We start from the raw sequence: 16,376 nt of genomic DNA, 5'->3' as shown, positions 1-16,376 counted from the left end.
ATGAGTATCTTTGGTATCTTCTTTCTTTATTCCCCCCCGCCTCCCCCCCCCCCTGCCGCTCCCACTCCTATCTCCAACACTCCTCTAGGAAGCATATAACTGGGCTATATGCTTCCCTAAGCCCCCATCAAGACCTCCCAGCCCTTCTACAGGGGTAGCATGCCCCCAATCACTTGTCTTCCCTCTCCTCAACCAAATTCCCACTTGCTCAATACCAGGATCTTAACCAAACGTCAGGAGGAAAGCAACTTGATCAAACAAATTCACACTCAAATTCAAAAGCAGGCTTTTTTCCCTGCTTCCCCTTCTAAACCCAGAAGCTCTAAATTGTTGTGCTCCCCTAGAAGCCCCCTTCCCTGAGCAGACATAGCCTGGGGAAGAGAAAAAGAGCCCCCAACTAAAGCCCCCAGTTGTCCTATATCGGCTGCTTACCAGCCAGGTGCGTGTGGAAGGCAAAGATTGCCAACATACACACGTGCAGAGCAGCCTCGCTCTGTGCAAATACAGCTTCTTGCCCAGGTATGGGAAACACTCGCTCCTCTCTGCTTGAGAAAACATCATGCACAATTCTTTCCAATGCTCCTTTGTAGGTAACAAATGGCACATCAAATGAATTTTTTAAAGTGTACAGCAAAAGCCAGAGAAGGCTGTCATTAACAACAGTTGCAAACAGGAAAAGAAAACCAACCACCTTCATTGGAATCTAGCTTCACCACAACCCACTGGAGCACAGAATTTTTAATGACACAGGTCAAGCTTGGAGCACATCCAAGGAGCTTATGTTACTAGAAAGATTGGAAGAACATCCCTCCAGCTCAAGCTCACCTCTTACTTGGTCCCAAGGCATGGACCAAAGATTATTATGATGCATGGCTGCTGGGTATATGGAAAATTTTTCCCTGTGGGACGGTAAGTGGAGGACAATGAGAATGGTAAATATTATGCTTTTCTCTCATTCCCTTTGATCATATTATCTCCTTCTCCAAAGTAGAGATTTGTGTTGAAGAACCGAAGTCTTAACATTTCATACCAGCCCATAATTATTTCTAGAGGGCCTTCTAGGTGCAAGCAGTATGCCAAGAAAGCCACCGTTAATGGCCTTCAGTAGGGGAAAAAATGAGACGTCTACATAACTCTCAAAGAAGGCAGAGAGGAGAACGGCTGGGAAGGTAAAATGCTGCAGGAATCAGAGCAGGGGAAGGTTGACTGTTTGGGGCTGGGGTATGAGGGAAGGCATCACCGCAGCAATAACTCAGTTTGAAGGCTGGTGAAATGGGGCAGGAAGGGCATTCGGGAAAAGGAAAAGATATTCTAGATGACCACATCATCGGGCATTCTTCTAAAAGTATTTGCCAAGAGCATCCAGAGACAACCCACCTCCCTTTTTTCCCCAATGACAACCGGGCCCTTGTATGGGTGTCTATAGAGTCACCTGCATCCGCCTCCCAAGACAGGCTCTCAAAAATTCTCCCTGGTGGGGTCCAGCATTCTTGGCCTCAGCTGTGCCCATTCGGTGGCAGAGGCCCCACCCTACCCCTACCAGTAGTTCCGACAAGAAACAGGAGAAAACACACTAATCCTGAAGGGATCTAAATGACCTGCGGGCAAATTTTGCAAAAGCAGTTAAAAGTATGCACCGCGTGCAAATGAAATTTCTCGATGAAGTGAATGCTACTTAACATCTTTTCGGGGAGCTCACTGTTTTAAATGACTGGTAAATCTTTAAATGATGAATCTTTCTCACGCTGAATAACTCGGTGGGTCCGTTGAATCGAGCGTCTCCGGTCTTACAAACACCAGGCAAGGCGGTGAATAAGCACCCCACACACTGTTCACACTGTGCCTTTGCCATCAGCCACCACGGAGGACGTCTAGCTCTGAGTTATTCGTGGCCGCGGCATTAGAGGACTTGAAGGGAAAAAAGACTTAGCCATACGTGTAGCCACCAGTTAAAGCGGGCCCACGTCCGATACTGTATTTCCTAGGACGTGCTGCAGACCCATCTCTCCAGGAACAATCTCTGGAGCACATTCCCAGAAATACTGGAGCAAAAGGGGCTTACGCTTTCCTCCTTTGGACCGGCCACCACGGCGCGCACAGCGTGAAGCGGGGACCCGCGGCAACCATCTGAGGGAGTGAAGGAGGCGGCACCAAGGGTGCGGAATGGCCTGCATTCCCGGGGGTCCTGGCCTCAGAGCCCGGGTCAGGGGTCAGGGGTCAGGGCTAGGGACTGCTCACACTTCCGCCAGGTGCGCAGCGCTGAGCCCGGAGGCCGCCCGCGACCTCCCGGGTTAGAGGCGGAAGCCCTCTCCCCTCGGCAAGCCTCGGGCACCGAGCTCGGTCTTGTCCTCACCTTTCCTCCCCGGCCAGTCCCGCCGGAGTCTCCGAGTGCAGCGCCTGAGGGTCGCTACCGGGTCCCGCTACCGCGTGTCGGCGGCGGCCAGAAGCGCGCGGGGACCAGGCAAGTGCCCGGGAGGCAGAGCCAGGGCGCGCGGCCGCCGCTCCCGCCCGCGAGCCCGCAGGGTCCACCCGTCCCGCGCCCGCGTGCGCCCCCGCCCGCCGCGCCCCGCCCCGCTCCCGCTCCCGCTCCGCGCCCGCCGAGCTCTGCGCGCTGCCCGGACCGACGGCGGCGCGGGCGGCAGGGGGCCCCCGCCCTGGGCCGGGCTTTCCCAGAACTCGCCCGCCCCGGTGAGAGGCCGCGAGCGCCGCTGCGGGCAGCCGGGCGGCCAGGGGAGCGGCCTCGGGCGGACCCGCCCCTCGCCTCGGGCCCAGCGGAGAAGCGGGAGTGCGAGGGGCGGGCCCGCGGCCCCCACCCCTCCGGGCCGCTGGCAGGGCGACCCCCACCGGGCCTGGGCCCCGAAGGCCGCGGCCGGCGCGGGCCCTGAGGGAGCTGGCGGAGCGCTGCCTGGTCGCCCGGCGTGGCGAGGGCGGGAACTCGGTCCACCTCAGGCCGCGGGAATTTGGTCTCACGCCTACCCCAGGGGGCCATCCCTGCTAGATGCCGAGGGAAACTGAGGCTCGCGGCGGTTCAAGTACTAAAGGTAAAGACTCTAGTAAAGAAATGACAGCGCCGTCTCCAAGCCGAAGTTCGGTCATTCATTCACTTAACAACTGTGTATTGAGTGGTGTATTGAGCGCCACGAGGTGCCCAGTGCGGTGCCAGGCTCTGGAGATACTCCTTTTGCGGCCAATAATAGTGGCCACCCAGGTCTGTGGACTCCAGATCCAGTGCTCTTTCGTCGCTGAGGCAAACACCAGATGTTCGCCGCTGCCAGAAACCACAGGCTGTGCAGTGAGCTGTCTCTAGCCGCTGAGGTGGTTTGTATACCCAGTGGGCAGTCAGGAAAGCCAGAGACCTGGAGAAAAATCCAAGTGTCATCCCCCATTCTTTCCCCTAAATCTGTTCCTCCTCCCTCTACCTCTTCGTAGAATAGCAAATGACCCTTCCATAGGTCTGACCCCCCCTCCTCCATTCAGTCAGGACCAGTTTCTGTGGCCCATAACCCCTCCTATCGTCCTCTCCTGGGACTGAATCATCCTTCACACCACAGCCATGTTATTCATCCTCTTCTACAACTTTAATCTGCACAGAAACCTTATTTGGCTCCCTACTGCCTTCCAATCTAACTCCCCGTGACTGTAGGGACCCAGTGTGTTCTGGTTGGTAGGGACCACCCAGCATGATGTTTCTGCCACTCCAACTCTGTACCTGTCCTTAGCCTGAGCCTCCTGGAGCATCACCAGCTGCTCCCACACACCTTCCCCCTACTCAGGTTTGTCCCTTTCTTTCAGGCCACCGTTAAAAGTGACCTTCCTTCCTTGGAGCCTCTAGAACACAGGAGTGGTTGAAGCAAGAATGCACGGGAGGGCACCAAAGAATTCTGCGTATAAGAAAAATATGCCAGCTAGGTCCTTAAACTGTTTTGCTGTTTTCCTACCACTAGGATTTTAATGAAGATCAACATGACCTCCTCCCTTGTGAGCTGGTTTCAGAAAGGTCTCTGCAAAGCCTCTGAGGAAACTTTCTTCATTAAGAGTTCAAGATCTTAAGAGTTCAAGATCTTAGGGAGTGTCATATACTGCAGCCTCTGACCCTGCACTGTCCACAAGGTAGGCTATTTGTTTAATATACAGTTTTATATTATGGTTTTACAATGCATTTAATGAATCTAGTAATATTAAACATCATCAATCACCTGGAGTCCCCAAGGACTTGTATTTAAAAAAAAAAAATTAGACACATGGAAATTAGTAGATTGTTACAAACTGGTGGATGCATAAGCAGTTAACTTTGAACCCTCCAAATGAGTCATTGCACCGTTATTACTCAAGGCAAATCTAGGTCTATTGGGCAGGAAAGTTATCAGAGTGTGATAATCCACCTCACCCCTTCCCTGGAAAAGGCACCTTCTCGAAATCTTTGCAAAGAGAGCAGGTCCAGATCAATGTCCTTTGCTCGCCCCCTCGCTCCCTCTCCAAATGCGAGTGAAGGGAGCCATGTCCCTGAGGCTGCCTCACCGCATTGGAATGTCTGAGCTAACAGTGCTTCCAGAGGGTTCATTGCTCCTCTGAACAGCACTGCCCAGACTTTCTGGAGATTTTAATTCACTCCCCGACCTCGCCAACAGTTGCACACAAGGTGCCTTTTTTACACCCTGCTCTCTGTTCAGAGAAACACACAGACCATCTCGGGGGAACAATGGCTCCATTCAAGACTTTTTCAAAAGTGCTGCATGTAACCTCCATGCTGTGGGTCGCTGCCAGCCATTATCTGGAGGAAGAAAGACTGTCAGATAAAGTGCCTGTGAATTGGGGGAGCCCTGGACAGTTTCCATGGAAAATTCGCTTCAGTAAACTTAGTTATGCATCTTTGTATACAAGACTGTTCTGCATAGTCAAAAACAACAACAAAAACAAAAGCCCCAAGAAATGATTCTGTGGAAACTTTAGTTTAAATATCGTGCATCTATGTTTGAAATTTTAGCAGAGAGCACGCATCTCTTTTGAACTTGTTACATAATGGTCTCCATTCGATGGAAATTGATTTAAATAAGTTATAAACATTGGGGCTACAGAATTTAAGTTGTAAAATCATTTTTAAGAAATGGAATTATATCCCTGCTTTCTTCCTCTGCCATTCTGTAATTTTTCAGTTGGGGGGAGGGGGACGGGTCTCTGACTTCATGGTTGTTGGTGCCAATGGGAGGCCCCACATCCCCTACTGCACATAGAACAGAAAAAAAGATTGGCCCTTTGCCACACTCAACAAGCCAGCCATCAGTTAACCCATTTATAAACAAACCTTCTGAGGTTAGGAACTCAGTCGTCAGCACAGGGACCATTGGCAAATGTATTGATCTTTGTTAAACAGAAGCTAATTGCTAAGCAGAGGAATTTGCCAACAGACGACTGAGTAGTTTTGAAAGCCAAAGAAGAACTGAAGGGACAAGTCAGCCCTCAGTTTAGGAGTTGCCATTTCCTCCCATTCAGAGTCACTGCATCAGATTGTAGCAAGTTTACCAGCTGTCTGCAAATATGCTAGTGAGTACAGACAGCGGGGAGAGGGCACAAAACAAGCTTCCCAGAGTTAGCTGATAGGTAAGGGTAGAAGTACTAAGGCGGTTTGAGGTTGGTGAAAAACAACCTTGTTAAAGTGGTAGGTAGGTCTTCTGTGAGGTGGTTAGGAGTGAGGTTGGAGGAGGTCTAGTGGGAATAGTGAAGCAGGAGAGACAATCCTAACCATTATCTCTCACGTAGCCCATATTAGGGGCACAGACTGTGGTGTGAAACCACTTGAGTTGAAATCCCAGACTCACCCTCAGGTATGGGCCCTAAATTTTTCCCTTCCGCAAACTATTTCTACCCCTTGGGGTTGTTGGGATTAAATGAGTTCATCTATGTGATGAACTTAGAACATATAAGGGTCTCTTAATTAAATAAAACCCAGAACTTTATTTTCATTTATACTTATAGTATTTTAAAAACATGATCTCCTTTGAATATTGCAAATATCTTGTAAATGTTTTAACAGAATTTTTTTTCTTGAAACATTCTGAAATTTCATTGTAATATTTGATTCAGAGTTATTATCAGCAAAACGTAGGACCAGCTCAAATGGTCTCAAGAAACCATAACTAAAAATTACAAAAGCACAATTTTTAAAAGTTTGAGCTATACTAGAATCCCAAAGCATAGTCAGTAGAGCCAGAGACTTCTCCAGAAGTAGTTTTTAAGGTTTTGTGTTGTTCTTAGTGGTCAAAATGTTCCTTGAAGGACGACAGCTTTGATATGATCATGGAACAAAAAGAAAAAAAAAAATATTCGCTTGAAAAACATGGTCTTTTCTATAAACTTTGCTCAGGGGTAAGTCTGCTATGAAAATGGTTATGGCTCCGAGGTGATCCCTATGAATTGTCAGTAGCTACCAATGGAGGGTTGGGGACATGGAGGAAGGTGTGCACAGACCAATTTGTTCACTGATTCTCCAACTGGAAACTTGGTGCCAATCAGTTCTACAAGCCTCCACAAGCTCATTCTTTGTGTTTGTTTATTTGTTTTGCAATTTGTCCTTTATTTCATTATCTGCTAGACTTCCCAGATTGTTTTATTAACAGTTATTGTTTTAAGCATATCCTCACATTGTCAACTGCTCCTTCTTCCAAAAAATAATAGTAATGATAATAGCAACTGTAATTGAGTGCTTACCATTGTGCCATGCTTTTATTCTTTCATTCAAAAAATATGTATTGAGCACTTACTATGTGCCAAGCATTGTTCTAGGTGCCAGAGACACAGCAATGAACACAACAGTCAACAAAATCTTATGCCTTTGTGGTGCTTATATTCTGGCGGGAGTAGACAGACAATAAATTTTGTAAAAAAAAAAAAAAAGGTAAAGCAAATAGTGTAGTAGAAGGTGATAAATGCTTGAGAAAAGTAAACAAGGAAGGAAGACAGGGAATGCTTCAGGGCTTGAGGATTGCAATTTTAAATAGAATAGTTAGATACCACTTCATTGGGAGGTGATGTTTGAGTAAAGGCTTGAAAGAGATGAGTGAGGATGGAAGACACAGCTTATTTTCACTTATTTTCCTCCAGTACCCATTCTCCATTTGTCTCCTTTAGAATTTAAACTTCTCCCTACTCTGTTTTGGCTGGGCCAGCAATAGCCCACTACTTTGCCAGCCTCTCTTACATCTAGACATGGCTAACTTCCAGCCAATGGTATATGAACAGAAAGTAAGTATGCAATATCCAGTAACATCCTTTTAAGTTGGGGCTTCTGCTCACCTTTCTTCCTATTCTCCCAGCACTTCTAATGCCCTTTTGGTCTCTTTTCTTTTCTCCCTTCCCATTTTCTGAGAATTGGCAAGATCTGGGGCAACAATATGGCTCAGAGATGGAAGCTCCATGCAGAGAAAACAGCTGCCAGAGCTCTCCAGGCTATTTCTGGCACTATCCTAGAAGAGTTTCACATCCACACTCCCTTCCAATATTGGGAACACATTGTGCCCTCCATGAGGGCAGAGACATGTACACAGTATATCCCCCAACCTGGAAAACCATACCTGAAAAATGATAGGTTTTCAGCAAATCCAAGAACCTCCTTGTCTCAGCACTTTCCAATGCTACTCAAACTCAGCTGTTTGCAGAAGTCACATCTTGGCCCTCTCTGATCACACTCTTCTCTTACTCCTCTTCCATTCTTAGGCTGAAACTTCCTTTCCTTCGTTCTCGTTTTCCAAAAGCAGCTTCTCACCCTGTGCTATCTATCTGACAAAAACATTATAAGCAGTGTATGAAAAGTGTCTCCATCAATTTAAACTCGGCATGTCTGGAATGTGTCCCAAACCTGCCCTTCTGAGCAACCTGTACCTTGATCTAGAGTCTAAGGAGTCTTCTGACTCTTCCTCTCCCTTCTGCTCACCTTTCCTCCTACTCTCCCAGTGCTTCTGATGCCCTTTGGTCTCTTCTTTTCTCCAAATCACCATCTCTCCCACTAGCATGGCTTGTTCATGTAACTTGTTTTTGTGTGTGTGTGTTTTTTAAACAATTCTCTTGGCCTAATTTTTATTCATTATTTTAATATAGATTTTACTAATGTAATGAAAAAAGTTATGAAACAAGGTCTATTAAAGTTATGAAAAATCCTAGAATAAATAATGATTTAACTCTATTTAACCCAGGAATTCCCTAATTTACAAAACATTGCATAGGGTTCTTGCTGTAAAATACTAACCATAGGCCAGATAATTTTACCTATTAGTTCTTCCAAACTTTCAGTAGATGTAAATCAAATGCTCATAAAATATTTTCCAAGCAAAGAAAATAAAGTATCACTTGTGAATCTAGACATAAAAATCCTAAATATAATGCAATCAAACCAAATTCAGTAGCATATTATAAAATCATCTACTCTGATCAGGATTTATCACAGGATTTAAAGATTCTTGAATATTAGGTAATCTGTTAATAAAAGAATGCACATTAGTAAGTCAAAGGCATTAAATTATCATCTTAATACATAACCAAAAGGCTTTTCATTAAATTGAACACCACTTTCTGCCTGATTGAAAAAGTCTTTTTAAAACAAATAGAAGGAGACTTGGCTTGGGTGGCGAACACACAATGGAGTGGAATTGTGCAAAACCCATAGAATGTGTAATACCAAAGGTGAAACCTAATGTAAACTATGGGCACAGCTAGGGTAGAGAAAAAGAATAGTTGAAAGATCCTGGGTCATTGATGGGAAAGTGATCCTGTAGGTCAAATCTGAAGTTAAAGACAAGAATCAAAATGAAAAAAATAAACTGTAAAAAATGGAAGAGTGAGCAGTAAGGGGAAAGTGGTTCAGAATTAAGGCAGCAAACAGCAAGTTCATGTATGGGAAGCTCCCTGCTTGTGTTTGGGGACAAGGGACTTGAAGGTTGTCAACAGTCATGGGACAGTGTCTCGCCTGTGCCTTGCTGTGGGAACACTGGACACTCTTTCTGCCAAGCAGCTTACACATGCCATGCAGACACCCTGGGGCCAGGCAGGGTGTGCAGCAGCATTCCTTTGAAGAGGGAACGTTGCCATTTGTCATTGCAGTGGGCCCCCGATGTGGGACTCAAATGACCTTTCCAATCACCCGTCCTCTAACCATGAATACTTCAAATAGATCATTGCTCTGATAAGTGAAACTGATTGCTGAGTATTTGTAACTTCATTTGCCCAGTGAACTCAGAACACCATGGAGTGCTGGGCATTGACAAATAATCCTATATGATAAAGAGGTGATATGCAAATTAACCCTCACGCCCTCACAAGATGGCTGCCTACAACCAGGCCAGCAGGGGGGGTTAGTGAGGGATGACCAAACGACTGAACAGCAAGCAGGCTGCATGGGGCAACCAGGCCGGCAGGGGGGTTAGAGAGGGACAAAAAAAGTCACTGAACAAGCAGGCTGCGTGGGGCGACCAGGTTGGCGGTGGGGGTGCCATGAGGGACAACCAGGCCCGTGGGGGTGGGCATTTGGGGGCAACCAGGCCAGCAGGGGGGGCAGTTGGGGGCAACCAGGCCGGCACGCAGGGGCAGTTAGGGGTGACCAGGTAGGCAGGCAGGTGAGTGATTAGGAGCCAGCGGTCCAGGATTGTGAGAGGGTGCAGGCTGGGCTGAGGGGACTCCCCCCCTCCATGCACAAATTTTGTGCACCGAGCCTCTAGTGAATAATAATAATACATATTTATTGTGTGTCTGCTGTGTGAGGTCTTTTAACACATTATCCTCTATTGCCCTAGAAAGATCAAATCAGTTAATCTTCAGAGTTACATGGGGGGGAACTCTCCAAGCTCTACCTAGGTCTTCTTTGAGTTATGCCAAGTCTTTATGGAAAGGCATTTTTCAAGACACCTCCCCTTACATGGATCACTACAGGGTGAAAAGTAATGAGTTTTTTCATCTTATTTCAATTTTAACCTGTCACCCTATTTTAGTTATTTCATAGCTGTTTGCTCCACTCATTATCATGCTATTTTTCCAAGCTCCTATGATACAGGCTGGCACTAAATGGAATCTCAACAAATACTGGTTGAAAGGATGACTGTATAAGTGAGCAAAGACTCTTAAGTGAAATCTATAATCTATATACATAAAAGTCTAAGCAACCAAATGACCAAATGGAGATCTGGCCAAAACTGGCAGTCCGACATCCCCTGAGGGGTCCAGGATTGAGAGAGGGCACAGGCCAGGCTGAGGGACCCCACCAGTGCATGAATCTGTGCACTGGGCCTCTAGTGTCAAATAATCTTCCCATCTCAAAATCCTTAACTTAATCACATCCAAAAAGTCCCTTTTGTTATGTACCATAATGTATCCACAGGATTAGAATTTGGATGTTATTAGGGCCCATTATTCAGGCAGATTTTAACCAGGAAAAATTAACCTTGGGGGCTCAGTTTGTAAAATATCAGGTTCTTTTCTAATCAGATCCCTTGGTAGCTATCCTAATTTATGTTATCTTTGTTTTCTCTTAGTTATGCTATTATTATCATATAATAACACAATATTATGCATGTTCTTCATATATTTTAACACATTTAATGTAGATACAGAAAGATTTAGTAATTTACCCAAGATAGAAAGTAGCAGAATCAGGATGTGAATCCAGGCAGTTGTCCCCTAGAGTTAATGTCTACACTGTCTTGATCTTTGATGACCCAGCTTTTTCCTGTACACCCTCATGTTGAGCATGGCATCTCAGTTAAGTGACTTGACATCTCACTATATCTTCTTCAGACTTTGGTTCCCACAAGGATATACCAACATGGCTTCTGCTTTGGGCCACATAAACCCTCAATCAGGCTGATAGCCGCCTTCAGCCTCTGAACAGATTAGCATCAACAATCAAATTAGGTCTCTGACCCCTCAAAACTGAGGACCAGCCATTGACCATGATAACTGCACAGAGGGTCAGTCCTTTGGGTCTAGCTGGATACATTGCTGCAGCCTTTACTACAATATTGAAAAGTATTACTTTTAAAATTGAGAATGTGACTCATGCCTCTGCTTTTTTATTGAGTACATGGAAGTAACAGTTAATGCAATTTGGTCTGAACTCTGAGCATAATTCCACTGTTGGAAGAGCAATCATACTCAAAGTTATTAGGGGCTGGAGGCTCTACCATGGTTCATTAAAGTTTTTCATTTTTCATCTATATTAAGCTAAATACATTCTGGTAAATCAAACAACACAGAGCTATTGCTCTGATTAAATTTTTTCCTTATCCTAGGAGTTCCTAATCTGAAGCCAACGATGCTTCATGTAGCCTGTGGGTGTACTCATTGGTCAGCTATAGGTTTCTGAGAGTCAAGAGCCACCAGGAAACAGGTTATGAAGCTCAGGGCTGCGAAGATGACGTTCATTTCTCGCCACTTGAATTGGCCAGAGCCGCTATCACCTTTCACCTGTACAGCCGCCAGCAACCTCCTATCTGGTTTGTCTGCTTCTGCTCTTGCCTCCTACCATCTATTTCCATACCACAGCCAGAATATTTCTCTCAAAGTGTGAGTCAGTCTATGCTGGTGAGGCAGATTAAAGATGGCCACATATTGTTTGGTATCTTTCCATCAAGAGATGGAGTCTGTGCTCCTATCCTTTGAATATAGGCAGATTCTGTGACTTCTTTGAGCAACAGAATTCAGTGGAAGTAACACTGTACCAGTTTGCAGGCTTGGCCTTAAGAGAAAGAGTTTCTACATCCTGTCTTTTGGAACAGTCACTCTTGGTAACTACACAGGCAGGAAGTAACTACCATGAAGTTGCCGTATTGCTAGGAAGCCTAAGCTAGGCATGTGGATAAGCCATATCTCGGTCGGTCGGTCGGTCGGTCGGTCTATCTATCTATCTACCTACCTACCTACCTACCTACCTACCTATCATCTATCAAGAGGGAAACAAAGGGAGAAGAGAGAGAAAAAAACAGACACAGAGAAAAAGAGAGAGATGCTCACACAGCTCCTAGCTGTTTCTGCCTCCAGCATTCAAATTATCTTAGCTGAGGCTTCAGACTTTATAGAGCAGAGTCAAAGCTTCCTTGCTCTGACTTTTCTGAATTCTTGACCCAATAAATAATGAGATATAAATAATAAATTAATATTTTAAGCCTATAAGTTTTGGGGTAGTTTTTTATGCAACAAAATACAACTAGAATAGATGGGATTGACACTTCTCTGAGTTTATCTTTTGTTTTGTTATCTATTGTAGTGTAACGCCCTATACTTAGTGGTTTAAGACAATTTGTAATTTCTCATGATCCTGGAGTGGTTATTTGGCTTCATGTGTCATTAGGTGTCATCACTCATATGGCTGCCTTAACCTGGAAACTCAAGTGGGGTGCCTCAGTTCTCTTCTACTTGGCCTCTATCTCCGTATGGTATCTCATTTTCCTTGGTATTTCTCATGGTTGTTATTTCAGCAAGATAGCCTGGACTTCCTTACAACTCAATGTCTGAGTTCTAAGAAGGAGTGCTCCCAGAAGATATGTCGAAATGTAAGAGCTAATCAAGTCTCGGTTTAATCATGCTTGTTAGGGGCCCAGTGACCAATGCAAGTCACATGGCTACATCCAGTAGCAATGTGAGAGAAGACTACACAACACACTAAAACCAGGTTCATTGAGGGCCATCAATATAATAGTCTCATATTTTGTATATAGTTTCCACCTTTTAACCACATTAATGTTCTACATTTTTAAAAAATTATTTTATTGATTTTCTACAGAGAGGAAGGGAGAGGGATAGAAAGTTAGAAACATCGATGAGAGGGAAACATCGATCAGCTGCTTCCTGCACACCTTCTACTGGGGATGTGCCTGCAACCAAGGTACATGCCCATGACCGGAATTGAACCTGGGACCTTTCAGTCCGCAAGACGAAGCTCTATCCACTGAGCCAAACCGGTTAGGGCAATGTTCTACATTTTTAAAAATAAAGTGAAATAAAGATGGTGAAAAAAAGAAAAATGTAATTGAATATAAATGATACCAAATTTATAGAACACCCATACAAAAAAGAAATCAATTTAAAAATGTTTGAGCATATGCCAAAACCGGTTTGGCTCAGTGGATAGAGCATCGGCCTGCGGACTGAAAGGTCCCAGGTTAGATTCCGGTCAAGGGCATGTACCTTGGTTGCGGGCACATCCCCAGTAGGGGGTATGCAAGAGGCAGCTGATCGATGATTCTCTCTCATCAATGTTTCTAGCTCTCTGTTCCTCTCTCTTCCTCTCTGTAAAAAATCAATAAAATATATTTTTTTTTAAAAAAAAGAAGAAAAATGTTTGAGCATAAACCTGGCCAGTGTGGCTCAGTTGGTTGGAGCGTCATCCTGTACACGCAAAAGTCCCGGGCTTGATTCCCGGTCAGGGAACATACTTAGGTTGGGAAGCAACTCATCTATATAGCTGTCTCATATCAATGTCTCTTTCTCCCCCTCTTCCCTTCCCTCCTTCCCTCTGTTCCTCCTTCCCCCCACCCTTCTTCCTTCCTCTCTAAAATGAATTTTTAAAAATGTTTGAGCATAATACCCTAATAGTATATCTTCAGTGAGATATATTCTAAGGGGGAAAAAGAAACTTTCAAGAAAGTCTTTAATTTTAATTGATAGGTTTTATTTTGGTAGTGATATTGCCTTAATAATTCTGAGATCATTTAGTGTGGTATTGTATGATACAGAAAATATATTGATATTTTTGGGAACTGTATTTCACTGTGATATAAGGTAAATACAAATGTGTACTAGGGGAAGTTGAAGAAGAGATTTGCGGTGTTAATTTGAATTGAAGGCATCAAGTTGAAGTTATGATTTCATATAGATTTATACACACACATACACACATTATAGCCTTTCCACAGACAGGGTTTAGAAGTAATGATACCTCAGTAGCATTGAGCTTAACTACTACCCAGATCTTGGTTACTACTCCATTTAAAGGAATCAGGTTTTTTAAGAGAAACTGCTCGTTCCAGGTACAGGTCAGTGAAAGCACAAGGTGTCTATACTAGTATATAAAGCTTTTTTGTGCCAAAAGGAAAGAAGTGCTGAAAAATTATAGTGACGTGTCAAAAAGGCACAGGAGTTAACTTGAGATAACTCTTACCAATCAAACCTGGGACAAGTTGAGCTTTAAAAAAACTAAAAATGCTAATGGATTATAATACTGTGTTGAAAAAACAACCCATATTGATAATTTAAAGGGGGATATAGCTCATTTATACAGAGAATATCTAATGTGTAAAAGGAATACTAATTGAATTAGAAATAATTTAGTAGCCACCAAAGTAATAACCAATTAGAAGCATATCAATAGCTCCCAGACCCTCTGGATGAAATGTTGTTGGGTAACATGATATTCACATAGTCTCCAACTACCACCTCCATCAATTACTTATTACTTATTAAGGGAAAGGTGTTTTTACAACAGACTACTTTAACCCAGTGATAAAACTTAGCATGACCAATAATTGGACAACCTGACATTATGTGCATCCTCATGGGATGCCATGGAAATACACATACATCACCACATATATAGTGTTCTTGACCAAAATGTTTGATCTGAATTTAATCATGAGACTATAATGTGACAAAACCACAATGTGGGATATACTATGAAACAGTTGGTCAGAGCTTTTTGAAAAAAGGAAAAAGAGTGAATCTCTGAAAGAGTTAAAAATATACTATGGCACTTTTCTAGACTAAAACAAAAGATAAGAGATGTGACAAACAAATGTAATGTGTGAGCCTTTATTAAATCCTAGATTTAAAAAGCAGCTTTGGGGGGGGGGGGGCTGTAAAAGATCAACCGAAGGACTTGTACGCATGCATATAAGCATAACCAATGGATACAAGACACTGGGTGGCGGGGGGGGGGGGGCAGGTGAGGGCATGTACTGGGGGGTAGGGGAGGCCCGGGGGGAGGTCAATGGGGGGAAAAAAAGGAGATATATGTACTACTATTTGTAATACTTCAAACATAAAAATAAATAAATAAACAAAAAGCAGCTTTAAAAGACATTTTGGGATTTTGGGGGAAATTTGCTTCTGTACTATATATTAGATTCTGTTTTTTGTTTTTCTTTATTGATTAAGGTATTACATATGTATGTGTCCTTATCTCCCCATTTCCCCCCCACCCCCTCCACTCGTGCCCTCACCCCCCTGGTGTCTGCATCCATTCGTTAGGCTTATATGCATGCATATAAGTCCTTGACTCAACCCTGGGAGGGGGCAGAAAGGGCTGGGGGGAGATGGGGCTGTGACTTGTGTCCTGGTGGCAACTAGACATCAACAGTAGCCTTGTGAGCAATGGCATGGCCAGCGTTCGTGCACAGAAGGCTGGTAAGTGGACTTCTGCTGAACGTGCTGGCTCCCCTTAGATTCTGTTTTGTATCAATGTTAAATTTGTTGTGTATGATAATGGCATTTTGGTTATAAAGGAGTCAGACTTGAGAGAAGTGAGGTGTGGGTGGTCTAGTAGAGTGATAGTATGGACCAAGGACAGAGGCTTGAGGACCACCATGGCTTCATTAGAGAAAATGTTAGACCCAGCATGTCTAGGGTTGGGTGGGAAGGAGTCTATGTCCTCCCTCCTCCAAGCACATATGTGCACTGGGTTTTCTGATACCAGCACAACTGAGTGGCAGGAAAATGAGACAGGAGTGAAGGCCTCCGTTCTCAGTTTCAGGGAAATTTTATTCTATATTCATTTTTGTTCTCTAGCGCCAGGTTCAGGCTTCTGCAAAGACTGGGTGTTTCCTAAATGCTTCAGACAGACTGGCAGAGCAACGATACAGGCAGCCAAAATGTGAACAGGCTCCCCAATTGTTCTGGGGACTTGCTGTTCTCTAGCCCTGTACCCTGAGGGGCCCTGGAGGCTGGATGTGCAGGCCTGGTATTATACGCATTGACAGAAATAGACTTCCAGACATGGAAAAGCAAGGCGCACAAAGGGAGATACATGCCCGGCTATCTGGGTGTGTACCCCTAGATGCATTTTTGCCCCTAAAGTAGAGATTGGATATTTCTGACTCTTCTACAAAACTGAACTTGGACAAAACTGCATGTAAACAAATTTGTTTCTCCAAATCAGTCTTTCATCATTTCACAATTAGATTGGGATTTATTGGTTTCTAGAATTAGATTAAAGCAGTTGGTAGGCAATGACTCTTATTAAAATGATATCTGGCAAGAAGAAAGGCTCTAGTTGGTTTGACTTCAAATGATTCAAAATATAATATTCACATCTTCTCTCTAACCTCCCCTTTCTAATCCTATTGAACTCTGCCTGAGTTTTATATAAGATTTATTTGTCCTGACCAGAAGGTTAATAGACTAAA

At 44.3% G+C, this 16,376-nt stretch overlaps 2 protein-coding genes across 4 annotated transcripts in view; one reads left to right on the top strand and one right to left on the bottom strand.

The window, feature by feature from the left end:
- Positions 1–16,376, top strand: part of LOC307112730 (protein FRA10AC1) — a 509,765-nt gene that overhangs the window by 208,272 nt on the left and 285,117 nt on the right. The gene's annotated exons all lie outside the window — the stretch shown is intronic.
- Positions 1–16,376, bottom strand: part of PLCE1 (phospholipase C epsilon 1) — a 362,610-nt gene that overhangs the window by 291,255 nt on the left and 54,979 nt on the right. For 2 of the 3 annotated variants that reach the window (XM_079793646.1, XM_079793643.1), the window contains exon 1: positions 2,354–2,549. The exons of the other annotated variant lie outside the window; for it this stretch is intronic. The gene's annotated coding sequence lies outside the window, so the exon portion shown is untranslated. Of the gene's footprint in view, positions 1–2,353; positions 2,550–16,376 lie in introns of those variants that run through there. 3 annotated transcript variants of the gene reach the window in all.

The sequence above is a fragment of the Cnephaeus nilssonii genome (genome assembly GCF_951640355.1).
Source record: "Cnephaeus nilssonii genome assembly, chromosome: 16".
NCBI classification, from domain to species: Eukaryota; Metazoa; Chordata; class Mammalia; order Chiroptera; family Vespertilionidae; genus Cnephaeus; species Cnephaeus nilssonii.
Note: the sequence above shows the minus strand (reverse complement) of the source record. Positions and strands in the feature narration are given on the sequence as shown.